Source organism: Bubalus kerabau, chromosome 13 (assembly GCF_029407905.1).
Source record: "Bubalus kerabau isolate K-KA32 ecotype Philippines breed swamp buffalo chromosome 13, PCC_UOA_SB_1v2, whole genome shotgun sequence".
In the NCBI taxonomy this organism is placed as follows: domain Eukaryota; kingdom Metazoa; phylum Chordata; class Mammalia; order Artiodactyla; family Bovidae; genus Bubalus; species Bubalus kerabau.
Window position 1 is genome coordinate 84,185,338 of NC_073636.1, and position 16,157 is coordinate 84,201,494.

Sequence of the window (16,157 nt, forward strand, 5' to 3'; positions counted from 1 at the left end):
GAAGCTGCCATCAGGTAAGCTGTCCAGACCCTGCACTCAGAGAAACAGTGGCTTCAGGGAGGGGGTTCCCAGTCTGTACTACCCCACCCCACCTGGACTCCTCTGGGAGGCTGACAACACTTGGAAAGCCTTCTCATCAGGGCTTCCCTATTGCCCCAGAGGGTAAAGCATCTGTCTGCAGTGCAGGAGACCTGGGTTCAGTCCTTGGGTTGGGAAGATGCCCTGGAGGATGAAATGGCAACCCACTCTGGTACTCTTGCCTGGAGAAGCCCATGGATGGAGGAGAGTGGTAGGCTACAGTCCATGGGGTTGCAAAGTGTCAGACACGACTGAGCAACTTCACTTCCACTTTCTTCATTTTCATCAGGGTGGAGCGGGATCACAGGTTGGTTCTTCATCAGCCCAGACCGCAGATTTGTTCCCCCAGCTCTGCACTCAGGACACAGTGAATGTATAGTGTGCGGTTGTCATGGGCTCAGGTTTCCTGAACTTGGGCAGCAGCAATGTCCACCAGGGGCTTTGAAGTCTTCTTTCCCACTAGGACCCAGCTAAAGAAGCTTCATCACAAGCTCTTCAAAACTCTCATACCTGATCCCACCCAAAGAAATGTCTTTAAAATCATCCAAACAATGAGGAAAGAAGGGAGGAAAGCAAATGTTAAGTACAAAAATAAAATAAATAAATCTCTGAGTGATTTCTACCTGTTATATCTGATTTTTAAGCTTGCTCTATGTTTGTGATTCATTCTTAGCACACAATTACATCTTAAGTAGATAATCCTCTATAGGACAGCTCTTATGTAAACAGCCAGTAATTTTGATATATTAGAATTAAAAGAAATTTCCTAAGGCCAAATTCTGCCATCTTTAAAGAAATATGCCTTGCTTATTCCAAGCATAATCTTGCTTCAGGGACCCAATTACAGTTTTCAAAACTGTGGTTTCTTCTGTATGCTGAAGCTGAAGATGCAATATATTTTGCACGTACCTCTACAGCAGAAAGTGAACAGTAATTAAAGAGCCTCTTGATGAGCATGAAACAGGGGAGTGAAAAAACTGGCTTAAAACTCAACATTCAAAAAATTAAGATCATGGCATCTGGTCCCCTCACTTCATGGCAAATAGAAAGGGAAAAGTGGAAGCAGTGAGAAATTTTATTTTCTTGGGCTCCAAAATCACTGCGGATGGTGACTGCAGCCATGAAAATAAAAGACTGCCCTTAGAAGGAAAGCTATGACAAACCTAGACAGCATATTAAAAAGCAGAGACATCACTTTGCTGACAAAGGTCTGTATAGTCAAAGATATGTTTTGTCCAGTAGTCATGTATGGATGTGAGAGTTGGACTATAAAGAAGGCTGAGCACTGAAGAATTGATGCTTTTGAATTGTGGTGTTGGAGAAGACTCTTGAGAGTCCCTTGGACAGAGAGTCCCTTGGAAAGGAGATCAAACCAGTCCATCCTAAAGGAAATCAACCCTGGATATAATTAGAAAGACTGATGCTGAAGCTGAAGCTCCAATACTTTGGCCACCTGATGCGAAGAGCCAACTCATTGGAAAAGACCCTGATGCTGGGAAGGATTGAAGGCAGGAGGAGAGGAGACAGCAAGGGATGAGATGGTTGGATGGCATCACCGACCCAAGGGACATGAGTTTGGGCAAATTCCAGGAGATGATGAAGGACAGGAAAGCCTGGTGTGCTGATGTCCATGGGATTGAAAAGAGTCAGACACAACTTAGTGACTGAACAACAACAAGTTATTTTTTTTCAATATATTTCATTTTACAATTTTTTAAAAAAAGTCATCAGCCACAGGCAGGGATTTAGATGATCCCATCATTCTAAATTGCAAACAGAAAGCATAAAGTTCTGTAACCATGAAGGTTTATAGTGAAGGCATGGACAGGTTTGTTCATGGACAGTAGGGAAAAGCTTGCTCCAAATATATTTGCTTGTGAGATGCTGCAGTTTTCAAAGCTCTGAAGTTGAAGGTGCAGTAAGCATAATCCGCGTGAGGCATAAACAAGAAGTGGTTGTTTCTGTAGCTGCAAAATTATGAAGTGTCCCTTGTGGGCTGGCATCTCACACATCCGCAGATGTGCTGAGTTCTGTGAGGACCCTGACACGCAGCGCTTCCTTGAAAAGAAAGGGAAACAATGGCAGGGGCAGCTGACGACAGTCTTTCACGTTCTCGATCTTCATGGCTGCAATGGTGTAAGGTGTGAGCCACTCGAGCAGCCAAATAAAGAGCCAGAGAGACCAACAGAGGAGGTGGTGCCCGCGAAACCCACTAGGTAAATGAAGGCAGCCCGGGGAGTGAGCACTTCATGCTATCTGTCAACCTGATAGCCGGCTGACGTTTCTGACATGTTTCAGTTAGCCAGGCATTTTACTTGCAAAGAAGGTTTGAGCAGTTTGACCTTTATCGTTTCATAGTCAAGAACTTGCCTGTCACACCCTCATTTCTGTTATAGAGCTTCAAAAAGCGAAAGAGAGAAAAAAAAGAGTAAAACTACATCCTTCCATTTCCCCCATTGAAACATCAACACGGTCTTTCTTGTTACAGGGTACGACAGAGGGACTCCCAGAACTAAGAGCTGGCTTGGGGGCAGAGAAAAGGCTTCCTGGACCTACAATGACAGAAACTGAAATTTCCAGGTTTTGTTTTCAAAAATAAGTTGGATTTGGACTTCCCTGGTGGTACAGTGGATAAGAGTCCACCTGCCAACGTAAGGGAGAAGGGTTCGATCCCTGGTCCTGGAAGATTCTACATGCCTTGGACCAATGAAGCCGGTGTGCCACAACTTCTGAACCCTCGTGTTGCGACTACTGAAGTCCATGCACCCAGGAGCCCATCTCCACAAGACAAGCCACTGGGTGGGAGGCCCACGCACCACGATGAGGAGAAACCGCAACTAGAGAGTCCACGGGCAGCAACAAGACCCAGCGCAGCAAGTAAATACATTATCTAAAAAACTGCCCTAAATCTGCATTTATAAAACAAGTTGGGTTTGATTTTTCTCCATAGTCTCATGCAGGGGACAATGAATGCTCTCCATAAGAGGCCAGACAGTAACTATTTCCGGGTTTGCAGCCATGCAGTCTCTATTACAACTACTAAACTCTGCGCCTGCAGCCTGTGAGAAGCCACGTGTTTACAGTGAACGAGCAACGCTGAGTTCCAACAATACTTTGTTTAACAAAAACAGGCAGCAGGCCGGATGTGGCCGGCTGGGGTTTGCTGACCCCAGCCCTGGTAGCTGGGCTGACTCCATATAACTTCAGAGCCTTGGAGATGCTACGGGCCATCTGTTGTTTGGATAAAACCGACGTAACAGCTGAAATTTTGCTTCAAACAGAAAAAAAAAATACAAATACAGCAGAGCTTTATTCACTTATTACTTTTATCTTGGGTATTCCATCTTCCTCGTACAAAGCCACAGCAGATACTTTCTAGGACCTGTCATTGCAGAGTTGCCTAAAATGATTTCAAATAAGAGGACAGTTGTCCTAGGTCCCTGGTGGTTCAGTGGTAGAGAAAGGACATGGGTTCCATCCCTGGGTCGGGAAGATCCCCTGGAGAAGGTAATGGCTACCCACTCCAGTATTCTTGCCTGGAGAATCCCATGGATAGAGGAGCCTGGCGCGGCTACTGCCCACAGGATTGCAAAAGAGTCAGAAACAACTTAGCAACTAAACAACAATCTCTGGTCTCTCCTGCCATGTGGGCAGGTCTGATGAGAGGCCGAGGGAATGGGGGGCTGCCTCTGACAGCCCCCATCTGCTTCCAGTCCCAGGAAACACCCCAGCTCTGCTTCTGACCAGGCTGGCAGGAAGCAGCATGAACTCTACCCCAGAGACCGCCTTAGTAGGATCGTCCAAGCAGAATCCGGGGCTTCACTCCACAGGCTGATAATGCCTGGTATGTGTGTACGTTCCAGGAGTTGGGATTTTTCTAAAGCATCACTTTTCTCTAAAACTAAATCCCACCCCCCACCACACACAAATTGTGAGGCTTTCTAAAAGACTCAGCTCTTTCTGTCTGTTACCAAAAGCCACCTTCCCTCCACCCATACTGATTTAAAATATAATTGCTAGTTTCACATTTAATTCGTGTGTTTTCCAAAGTTCTTGAGTAACAGGAATTAATTCTCCACGTGATTTTTCCCAATGCTATTCTTTAAACTGTGTTAATGTAACATCCTATTAATATCAATTTGTAAAATTTGAACGTTAAAAAAAAAAAAGCCCAATTATGAAATGGGCATTCGAGTAGCTCCCTTGATCTTTCCTTTGATCCCTCAATGTTCTTTTTCTTGATCCCTCCTAGCCATTAATAAGAGAGCCACACACTTGGATACCTGATTTCAGCCCTTTGGGCATCTTTCTGAGACCCTTAATGGAAAAGCCCAGAGGCTCCAGCTCTCAGGGTGAATGGGCTCTGGCCTGGCCTTGCTTAAGACCCAAGACTGTCACTCAGGCTGAGAGAGCCCCTGGCCCCATCCTCAGGGCGCTCCACACAGGAATGATGAATAGAAAGGGCTTTGCTCTGCCAACCTGGTTAGCCAGTTAGAGAAGGTTTTTAAGAGGCTGAGGGCAGCTTTTCCAGCCCTGCTGGAGCAATTTAAATAACAAGGGTCAGGATTAGCCCTTCATAGAATCGAGGTGGAAAAAAAAAATCCGTGGAGGCAGTGAAACGAGAAAGGCAGCTGAGGATGCATTCTCTTTCAATAGACCGGTCCCCATCTTGCTCAGCACACACAGCCGTAATTATACTGCCTTCGCCAACATGTATGGACACCTCCTCCCTGCCACAAACACACCTGTGCCTCTATGGATGAAAACAGATTTTTATATAGAAACCCTGGTATCTATAATTCATGCTCTTTAGCCTTTACATATTTATTCTGCATTTTAATTAAGGCCAAAATCTGAATACTTTAGATGGGTAGTTTTTTTCTTCTAAGCATAGCTTATAGGCAAATCACCTGGCAGGCACCCAGATGTTACACAAACACAACAGAGCCTGTGATGAGTAACTTACTGTCTGGACACACTGCAGAGCTCTCTCCTTTCAAAGGCATCCATCTCAAGACAGGAAGAACTCAGCTCCCCACTGCAATCATGGCAAAATGAGAGGCTGAAACAGCAAAGTGTGGGCATTACCAGTGCCACACAGGAAGCAGCAATGGGTCATACTGGCTGACCCTTGAGTGGAGTGGGCGGGAGGGACAGGGAGAGGGAAGGGGGCTTGGGAAGGCCCTGAAGTGGGCCAGAAACTCGTCATAAGCTTAGAACTGAAGTTCCCCTGTTGCCAGAATGATACAGCAGACACAAAGGCTAGATCTAAAATTAGAAAAGCCAGAAGCTCACATCTGACGTTGGGTTAGAAGGGCCGGACTTTTTGATGAATGTTGATGCTTTGAAACCCTAGGAGGTTTTCCCATGAATAATATATCAAGGAAAGTGATCTTTAAAAAGTGAAATTCTACCCTAGCCTTGCCCAAGTAGGCATACTCAGGCGTTCTTTTTTAATTTCTAAAGCAGGCCAAATCTGGACTGATGCTTGTCTTGTCAATAAAGTTTTATTGGAACACAGCTGTGCTCCCTTGTTTATACATTCTCCGTGGGAGACATCAGAGTGGAACACTTGGGACACAGACCATCTGACCTAAAAAAAAAAAAAAAAAGCCTAAAATATTTACTCTCTAACCCTTCACGGAAAATGTTTACCAACCTCTGCTCCCAAGAGGTGCTCCTTCCTTTTCTGTCTTCTGTTTTCTCCCTTCAGAAAAATAAGAGAAAAATGGATCTGAGACATTTGGAATTCCCAAATTCTCACCATCATACTATTTCTTCTAATCTTTACAGAAGCAATGGAAAAAAAAAAAAAACTGCAGAAGAAATCCTCCCCAAGCATCTCTGTGGCGGGTAACACAGTCCATATTAATTTTTCAGGCTTCCTAATAATATCCTACTTCTAGACGAGTGAACAGTGATGGAAAAAAAACAAAAAAGACACCAAAACAGTCAGCACTACAGACAGGGTTAGGACTGCCTAAAGACCCGGCACTGGGCTACAGTTTTATCTCATTTTTCATATTCATACCATCGCAGAGTAGATTCTGCTAGAATACCAATTTTACACTGTTGGTAAGGGACAGTGGAGTTTTAGAAAATCAGATATATCTTGTTCCAAATCCTGTCCTAACTACTGTACCTCTGAGGATGGGTGTCTGGACCCGCCTTTGCTGCTGACGGTAACAGCTGCCACACGTTTACCCTCCAGGCTCTGTTCTCTTCACCCTGAAACAGACCCTTAATGAGAAAGGCAACATGCTACCTGGGGCTGCACACGCATTCGCAGACTAGAAAGCCAAAGGTTAGGAAGGAAAACGGCGTGCCTGAGGCCGCTGTGCTCGAGAGGTGGTGCTGGGGAGCTGGCATGAGACAGCTCGTGCTCTGTCTTCCCAGGCTCATACAAGGGCTGCGACTGCCCACAACTGAGGAGCAGAGTAAAGCGTAACTTTGGAGATGCAGCAAAAACTGACGTGCTAACCAAATAATGTCTGCAGGCCACAGAACACAGACCTGTCCGGCGGCCCCTGTGGACGTCGGGATCCTGCTTCTTAGCCCCATTATAACGAACGTTCAGCACAGATGGATGCTGTGCAGTGCTCGACAATGACTCACACTGCTCCCCGTCACCTTGTAAGAACTCTCTCAAGTCTTCGGGGTTTCCCGATCTCCAGGTACAATGCACACTAAATAAATAAGTAGATGGGCACATGATAGACAGACAGGTATAGAGAAAGTAAAAGAGAATACAGACGACACTGCTGTATTAACACTCAACTGATGCTTAGAAAGGACATTATTTCAGGCCACCTAGAATCCATTCTTCCTGTCTTTGGGGAGAGTACCCCAATCCCTTTTATAGGAGCCACCTTGTTCCTCCTGATTGGTCTGATTGAACTGAATCTGGAATGTATCCTGCCCTCTCCTGGCCAAACCCCAGCTTTCTCAGAGCTGACCAGGAAAACTCCAAAAGGGGGTCTTCCCAAGCAGGACTTCTTGAAGACGCATGGACCCTGGTAGCAAGACTCTGCAGTGGCCGATTTCTGGTACCTGCCCAGCCTGGCTCCAGCCCTCCCTTCATCTTACATTAGAAAGCTTAAGCAAACATTTGCTTGCAACCAACCAACACTAACTTTCCCAATTCTAGGAGCGCTATTCTTGAAAAACAAATTGCCTTCAATTAGTGTTATTTCAGTCTCCCTCGGGCTCTCCTTTCTAAGAATATCTGTTAACCAATTTTGTTTCTACTTTCCCTTTAAAAAAACAGAAAAAGTCTAGACAGACATTTTCAGATGCCGGGGAGGGTAGAAACTGACCAAATACAGACAAATCTCCAAAAAGGAATGATTAAACTAAACTTTTTAAATACTTGTTCCAAACGGTAGTGCCCGCATGTATTTTCATTTCATTCCTGATCCTGTCGTCAGGTCTGTTCACTCTGCTCCCATCACTGACTCTAGAACTGTGATAAGCAGAGATTCTCTGAACTCAGCTGGGTCTTGACCTCAATCTATTGACCAAATAGGTGCAAATTTTCTGCAAAGCATTACTGTCTACTCCATGTTCTACTATCCTATCCCGAGTTACCTCATTAAATGCTTTTATAAACATGATCCACAATGTCTACAGAATTGCTTTAATCTCTTGCTTTCATAAATATTACAAGAAAGGAAACAGAGTTCCTTGGCACACTTTGTTCACAGGAAACCCATGGGAACCGTTCAAACAATTGTTTTCTTCTCGATGTGCTTATAAATGCTCTGTATAAATACAATTTAGAGCCTGCAATGGTTTCGCATATCATTTGGGTTAATATCCACACTTCTGACCACAGCAAGCAAATCCCCTCTCCCCTTGCATGAAATGGCCACTGCCTAAAGCTCCAACTCCATCACAGACCCCATGCCCCGTACCCCGCCACCAACCCGTCCCCTCCTCTTCTCTCTCTTCCTGGTCCCAGCTGTCTGCCCCTCACCTTCCCTGCACTCAAGCCTCCTCTCCCCTCAGGACCCTGCCCTGCCCTTCCTCTGCCTGGAATGCTCCTCTGATCTCCAGGACTGGTTCGTGCTCCCCGCTCAGGTCTCAGACGAAATGTCACCACTTTAAAAGGCTTTTCTATACCACTTGACCTACACTATTCCCTGCTTTCTCCACTGCCCGGTTCTGCTTTGCTTCCCAGAATTCAGTGCCATGCAAACATATTCCTTGTGCTTCGTCTCCTTATCTGTTGCCTCAACTACAATATAAGATCCATGAAGGTGAGGATTTGCTATTTCTAGTAGTTCTGTTTGGAACAGCATGCTGGTGGAAGAAAGGGAGGTGAGAAAGGAGGGAGGGAAGAAGGAAGGGGGAAGGTGGAGGGGCTGAGAATGAAGTGTCTGCATCCCTTTGGCTGCTTATTAATTTTTGAAATCTATGCTTTTAAAAATTAGGACACCATTTGCCTCTTCCTAAACCTTCTGATCAGGATAATAATAATGATTCATCAGAGGCAGAGTTAAGACTGTGGTAACCCATACAATTCTGGAGAGCCCCTTTAAGAAAAAGGATACACAGGATGAACATAACAGCACAGTATGGAAGTTATGCATTAAATGAGAGAAGAAATCATACACGTCTTGGAAATTCACATCCCTTTTTAGATCTCTCTAGGAAATCTGCCAGAACCGCTCAGATAGAAATGCTCCCTCCAGTGGCCTGGCATCAGCTACCACCTAGAACAGTGGGGCCCGCAGTACCCACAGAGCTCACAGGGGCCGGGTGCGGTCCCCAGGCCGCTGCCCTCCTGGCTTTCCAGCCCATCTGCCTCACGTCTGTAAAGGACCACACCCAGGTAAGTCTCCACTTATGCTGTCTCATTTTACCCTCAAGGCCACCTAATAACAAAGCCCCACTGATAACAAATCCCCATTTTGCAGACGGGGAAAGTGCTGTGGGACTGTGCAGTGTTTCTTGAGCCCATCTGAGAGCATGTTCACCACCCAGTGATGTCCATCCCCTTCGGAGGAAAGCAAGAGCTCATTTGAAGAAGTTCAAGAGCGTCACCGGCTCCCCACCTATCTTCCAGTTTGATGTCACCTCAACATTAGTCTTTATTAGTCATTTCCTGTCCAAACTGTGGCTCATTTTCCTCTCGTTCCCTGGCCACACTTCTGACATCTTTATGTTGGCTTTCATTATTGCTCTTTGCGGTGGTTCTTAATTCAGTGTGCTCCTGAGTTTCATCAGTATGCTTTTTGCTCCCTTTTGCAAATCACAAAAGTAGATACATTTAAGGATGCTAAAGTGTATTTTCACCATGAGAGTGAACCCTGAGCTGGGAGGAAAGGCAGTCTCTCAGCAATCACGTCGGCTAGAGTCAAGAACAGGGGTCACCCCCTCTCTGTGCTGGTGAGGCCGTGTCTGCTGGGTTCCATCCCCAGGATACAAATGGGCACAACCTCTTCATATGCATGTGGCAATGCCTATCAAAATCACAAATGCATTTACACTTTGACTGAGCCACTCTACTTCTAGGAATGTTCTTATTTACATACAGGTAATATTTACACATACAAAGAAACTGATGCCAAAGGTTATTCATTGCCATGTTATTTCTGTACTAGGAAGTTATAAACAGCCTATATGTCCCTCATTAGGAGTCTGGTTAAATAAATGATGATACCAGCCATACAATGAAGTGTTATAAAGCTTAAAAAAAGGGACTTCCTTGTCGGTCCAGTGGTTAAGACCCTTTGCTTCCACTGCAGGGGGCGCGGGTTTCATGCCTGGACAGAGAACATAAGATCCCACAGGCCAGGTGGTGTAGCCTCCAGAATTTTTTTTTTTAAAGAAAGGAGCATTTTATATTCAAATATGAAAGGAATCATAAGACATATATCATGAAAGCAGAAGAGGTAGGTGTGGGACACTATGTACAGCTGGATGACTTTTTATTTTAAAAGTATTTTTTAATTTAGATGAATAAAAACATCACATGAAGAATAAACAAGAATCTGCTAATAGGGTTTGCAAATTTGTTTTGGGGGGCATGGGAATTAGGACAGGAGAAATATTTTCCTCTGCTTATCTTTTTATCATTTTTTAATCTACATGACTGGATTACCCTGTCAAATAGTAAAATTAAAAATTAAATGGAATTGAGAGAGTAGCATATACATGACCATTTGTAAAACAGATAGGCAGTGGGAATTTCCTGTCTGACACAGGGAGCTCAACTTGGCGCTCTGTGCCAACCTCGAGGCGTGGGATGGGGTGGGAGATGGAAGGGGGGTTCAGGAGGGTGGATCATGTGTATTCCTGTGGCTGCTTCATGTGGCAGAAATCAACACAATATTGTACAGCAATTATCCTCCAATTAAAAACAAATTAACCTGGACTTCCCTGGTGGCTCAGTGATAAAGAATCTGCATGCAAAGGCAGGGGACATGGGTTCGATCCCTGGTCTGGGAAGATTCCACATGCAGCTAAGTGCGTGCACCACAGCCACTGAGTCCACGCTCTCGAGCCTGAGAGCTGCGACAGCTGAAGCCCATGCACCCTACAGCCTGTGCTTCGCAACGGGAGAAGCCACTGCAGGGAGAAGCCCACCCACAGCAATCAAGAGCAGCCCCTACTCACTGCAGCTAGAGAAAGCCCACAGGCACTGATGAAGACCAGGCCCAAGCAAAAATAGGGAAATATTTTTTAAATAAAAATAAGTAATTAATTTGTAAAAATTAAATGGGTCACCATACCCCCATTAGAATGACCACTGTGAATAAAAAAGAAAATAGCATAGAGTTGACCAGGGTGTAGAGAAATTGGAACCCTTCTGCACTGTTGGTGGGAATATAAATGAAAAACAGTATGACATTTCCTCAAAAAAATAAAAATAGAATTACTATATAATACAGCAATATCAATATATCCAAAATGGCTCAGTGATAAGAATCCTCCTGCTAATGCAGGAGATGTGGGCTTAATCCCTGGGTCAGGAAGACAGAAGGAAATACAACCCACTCCAGGATTCCTGCCTGAGAAATCCCACGGACAGAGGAGCCTACTGGGCTATAGCCCACAGGGCCACAAAGAGTCAGACACAATTTAACAACTAAACAACAACAGACAAAAAATAATTGAAAGCAGGGTCTCAAAGAGATATTCACATACTCATGTTCAAAGTAGCATTATTAACAACAGCTGAAACATGGAAGCAGCCTAGAGATCCACTGACAGATGAGAACGTGAGCAAGATGTGTTATACACAGGCATACAGTGGAGCATTGTTCAGGAAACGCTTAAAAGAGGAGAGTCTTAATGGCAAGGAGTGCCTCACACGTGCTACAACATGGATGCATCTTCAGGACTCCATGCTAAGTGAAAAATGCAGCCACAAAAAGACAGATACTGCATGATTTCATGGACACGAATAGCTGAAATCATAGAAACAGAAAATAAAGTGGTTGGCTGCCAGGGGCTAGAGGGAGGGGAATGAGAAGCTATAGTTTAATGGTTACAGTTTCAGTATTATAAGATGGAAAGAGTCATGGAGATGGTGGTGGCGTTGGCTGCATAACACTGTGAACGTGCAATGCCACCGAGCCACACACTTGAAGATGGGTAAGATGTTTACGTCGTATGTATATTACCACACGTACAAAAATTCTTATGACACCAAAAGCAAAGTCAACAAAAGCAAATATCAAGTGGGACTGCATCATATTGAAAGCTTCTGCATAAAAGAAAACCACCAACAGAATGATAAGGCAACCAACTAAATGAGAGAAAGTATCCGAAAAATCATACATCTGATAATGGGCTAATATCCAAAGTACATATAAAGAATTAATGAGACTCCAAAGAAAAAAAAATCCAATCACAAAATGGACAAAGAACCTGGATAGACATTTCTCCAAAGAAGACATGCAAACGGTAACAAGGACATGAAAAGGTGCTCAACAGCACTAATTATGAGGAAAATGCAAATCAAAATCAAAATGGTACAGATGAACCTAGTTCCAGAGCAGGAACAGAAACACAGACATAAATGACAGACATGTGGACCCCGGGTAATAGGAGAGGGTGAGGTGAATTTGGAGACTGGGTTTGACATAAATAATTTACCGGTGCAAAATAGCTACTGAAAACCTATGGAACAGCATATGGAGTGCAGCTCTGTCTCTACGATGACCTAGAGGGTGGGACAGGAGTGGGGTGGGCAGCGAGGTACAAGAGGGAAGGGACAGATGCATACATAGAGCTGACTCACTTCACTGTAGAGCAGAACTATCACAGCACAGAAAACCAGTTACACTCCGATAAAAATAAAACCACAGTGAGGTATCATTTCATACCTGTTAGAATGGCTATTACCAAAAATGGCTACTACCTTTTTCAAGAGGTAAAAAGTTTTCAAGAGGACATGGAGAAAAGGGAACACTTGGGCACTGTTGGTGGGAATGGAAATTGAAGTGATCACTATGGAAAACAATATTGAGAGTCCTCAAAACATTAAAATAAGACTATCAAATGATGCAGCAATTCCAATTCTGGGTATGTACTCAAAAGTACCCCTACTATTTAAAAGGATATATACACCCCATGTTCACTGCAGCATTTTAAAAATAGCCAGACATGGAAACAACCTAAGTGTCTATTGATAAACAAACGGGAAAGCCAAGTGTGGTGCATACATACCACATATTATCCAGCCATAAAAGAGAAGAAAACTTGCCACTTGCCACAACATGGATGAAGCTTGATGGCATTATGCTAAGTGAAATAAGTCATACAGAGAAATACAAATATTGTACAAACACTGTGGAACCTAAAGGGACACAAATAAACTGATAGAGCAGACTGGTGGTTGCCAGAGGTGGGCGATGGGGAAGAGGAGGCAGGCAGAAAGCATGAAGGAAGCAACAGGTACAAACTTCTGGTTAAAATAACTAACTCATGAGGATGTAACACACAGCATGGTGATTATAGTCAATAATACTCTATTGCATATCTGAAAGTTGCTAAGAGAATAAATCTTCAAAGTTTTCATCACAAGAAAAAAAAATTCTGCAACTGCGTATGGTGATGGATGTTAACTAGACTCTTGGTAATCATTTCACAATGTATACAAATATCAAATTGCTACATTATACATCTGATGCTAATATAATTTTATATGTTAATTATATCTCAATTAAAAAAATAAGAGCTGATCTGAAAGCTGTAACTTAAAATGAAAACAAGACACTAAAACATCTAGAAAAGAGAAGTTTGGCTTAAATATTGCCATGAAATATAGAAATGATTGAACTTTATAATATTCTTAAAAGGGTATAACTTAGGGGCTTCCTGGGTGGCTCAGTGGTAAAGAATCTGCCTACTAAGGCAGGAGACACAGGTTTGATCCCTGGTCCAGGAAGATCCCATATGCCCTGGGACAACTAAGCCCGTGTGCCTTAACTATTGCTCTAGAGCCCAGGAGCCACAACTACTGAGGCCCGTCCGCTCTAGAGACCGCTTTGCAACAAGAGAAGCAGCTGCAATGGGAAGACCACGCACCTCAACAAGAGAGTAGCCCCCACTCGCCACAACTAGAGAAAGGCCTGCATAACAAAAGACCCAGCATAGCCAAACAAGGAAACAAAGTTATTCTTAGAAAAGAGCTTAATACTTTTCAAATGTATGTTATAGCATAAATAAATGTTATCAAAGTGTTTTCAGAGGTAAAACAAACTTGTTTTAAGGACTAGATAGTACTCAGAATTACCCTACAGAATCCCACTAATATATAAAAATAATTTTTAAAGATAAAGATTCATGTTGATATATGGCAAAACCAATACAATATTGTAAAGTTAAAAAATAAAATAAAAATTAAAAAACTAATAAATAAAGTGAACTGAAAACATAAAAAAATAAATAAATAATGTCCTTAAGAAGAATCTGTATCTGACAAAACACTTTGTATTGACTTATTGAATTAAGAATTCAATAAATTCTTCCTGAAAGAGAGACTGAAAAAAAATTGGAAAAAAATGAGGAGACTAGAGACTGGATCATCCAACATCCCTGGGCCCAAAGAACAGTATCACTGGCCATTAGTCATCATTTGAGAATGGATATGGTATCAGAAAGTGTGAAAATTCTTTTCATTGAGCCAAAACTTATCAAAGTTCAAAAGGGGGACCCTCGCAGTTACCCAGGTCAGTTATGTGACTCAGGTTGGCCAATACAAGCCCTCTGATTCTGAGCAGTGATTGGCCCAAGGTGGAACGCGTGGCACATACAGTGGCTAGGACTCTGTGTTCCCAGTGCAGGGGGCCAGGTTTGATCCCTGATGAGAGAGCTAGATCCCACATGCTGCTCCTAAGGATTTGCCACAACTAAGACCCCATGCAGCCAAATAAATTAATGTTTTTTTAAAAGAAAGAAGTTTAAAGAAGAGTGCTGGCTAATATGCACTCAGTATCAGCAACACTGCACTGTTTGTCCAGCTATAAGGATGGTCCCCTTACCAGCTTCTCCTGGGTCCTTCTTATGACTAATGACTAACCGTGTCAATAGTTGCTACAATCTTGCTCTCATTAGTTTCACAGTCTTACCTACTGAGTTAATGCCACGAATCAACCAATACTTCAAAGGCATTGTTCTGAGGATAATAAGTGCTGTCAAAAAGAACAAATCTCCCTTGACAGTGAAGTCCTAGGAATGAAGATAAGGCACAGGGGTGGGCAACGAAGTCACTGCGACCTTGGGCTATGCTGTCATTTACTCCCACCTGATTCAGCCTAAGGCCTACTTGCGGCAAGAGTTGAGTCACGGAAAACAGTTAAACAGACTCAAAGCAACACACTGCTCAGAATTCCTTCCAGCTAAGAAAGTTAGCAAAGCTGGGCGGGAGGGGTTGGCACCAGATAGAACCCAAATTCATAACCCTGCTCTGCTGTGTGCTAGCTGTGAGTCTCTGGGAAGACACCTAAGCTCTCTGCAACCTCAGTTCTAACCATAAGACATGGATGGTTATTGTTCCTACATCATAGGATTATTGTAAGGATCCAGTGTTATAACAGGGGAGGAACTTGCCACCAGTTCAGACACACAGAAAGCATTCAAAACATGCTAGTGTTCATTTTTAAATTTTTATTTTTTTTGGTCATGCCATTCAGCTTGTGTGATCCCAGTTCCCCAACCAGAGATTGAACCTAGACACCCAACAGCTGAAGTGTAGAGTCCTAGCCACTGGACCACCAAAGAAGTCCCAATGTTAGCATTCAGTATCATTTATTCATTCAATAACACTGAATGATCTCTTGGCAGCAAAGTCCAGTGACAGATGAAATGGAGAATTAAAAGTTTCTCAAACATGAATCCTGACTTCAAATAACTTACAGTCTATTAAAAAGAGAGCTAGGACTAGTATTTATGTAACTATTAATAAAATAATAATAATAGATTTCCTGTGCCAGGCCCTGGAGACTTAGTGATCAATAAGACAATGATCTTTGCCTTCCTGGAGGGTATATTTTATTGGAAGAAGCTGGCAATAAATAATTCGGCATTTAATTTAAAAATCTGCTAAGGACCTCAAAGGAGGAGTCCACAGCATTGAGAGAGCAGTAACAGAGAGTCTAGAGTGGGGTGTCTTGGTGTGAAAGTGATGGGTCTTCCCCCAATGCTGGGGAGACCAGGAAGACAGTGGAAGACAGAAGAGGTGATGAAAGGTGGGGGAGGGGCCAAGCAAAGGGGGCAGCTTCAGCCCGGCCCTGCAGGGGCCTCAGGAGTGCAAGTTATGGCTCCGAGTCATCTCAACCTGCAGCCAACAAGCCAGGGTATCACACCCCAGGCCATCTGTGCTCAGCCAAGGGCCGCCCTGGGAGATACAAGCATAGGTGTTCCCGGGCTCCCCGACTAGGCAAGGCAGCCTTGGTGCTGATGGGAACCCTCAGTGCAGTCAGAGGGACCACGGGGATGTGCATGGCACTCCACAGCACCCATTAAGGTCCAAGGGACCTTAACCCCATTAGGGGCCAGCAGGAAGTCTTCCCTGGAAAAGTGCCACTGCAGCTAAGCAGGAGTGGCTTGGCAGAGAGCGGGCACAG

At 43.8% G+C, this 16,157-nt stretch overlaps 1 long non-coding RNA gene across 5 annotated transcripts in view; it reads right to left on the bottom strand.

The window, feature by feature from the left end:
* Nucleotides 1-1,776: 1,776 nt before the first annotated feature.
* LOC129626139 (uncharacterized) overlaps nt 1,777-16,157 on the bottom strand; it is a 53,272-nt gene continuing 38,891 nt past the window's right edge. For 2 of the 5 annotated variants that reach the window (XR_008701796.1, XR_008701792.1), the window contains 4 exons: nt 6,221-6,306; nt 5,738-5,785; nt 5,045-5,140; nt 1,777-3,349 (listed from right to left, as the gene is read on the bottom strand). This is a non-coding gene — a long non-coding RNA (uncharacterized LOC129626139). The remainder of the gene's footprint in view (nt 3,350-5,044; nt 5,141-5,737; nt 5,786-6,220; nt 6,307-16,157) is intronic. The other 3 variants (XR_008701794.1, XR_008701795.1, XR_008701793.1) reach the window with 3 other exon arrangements.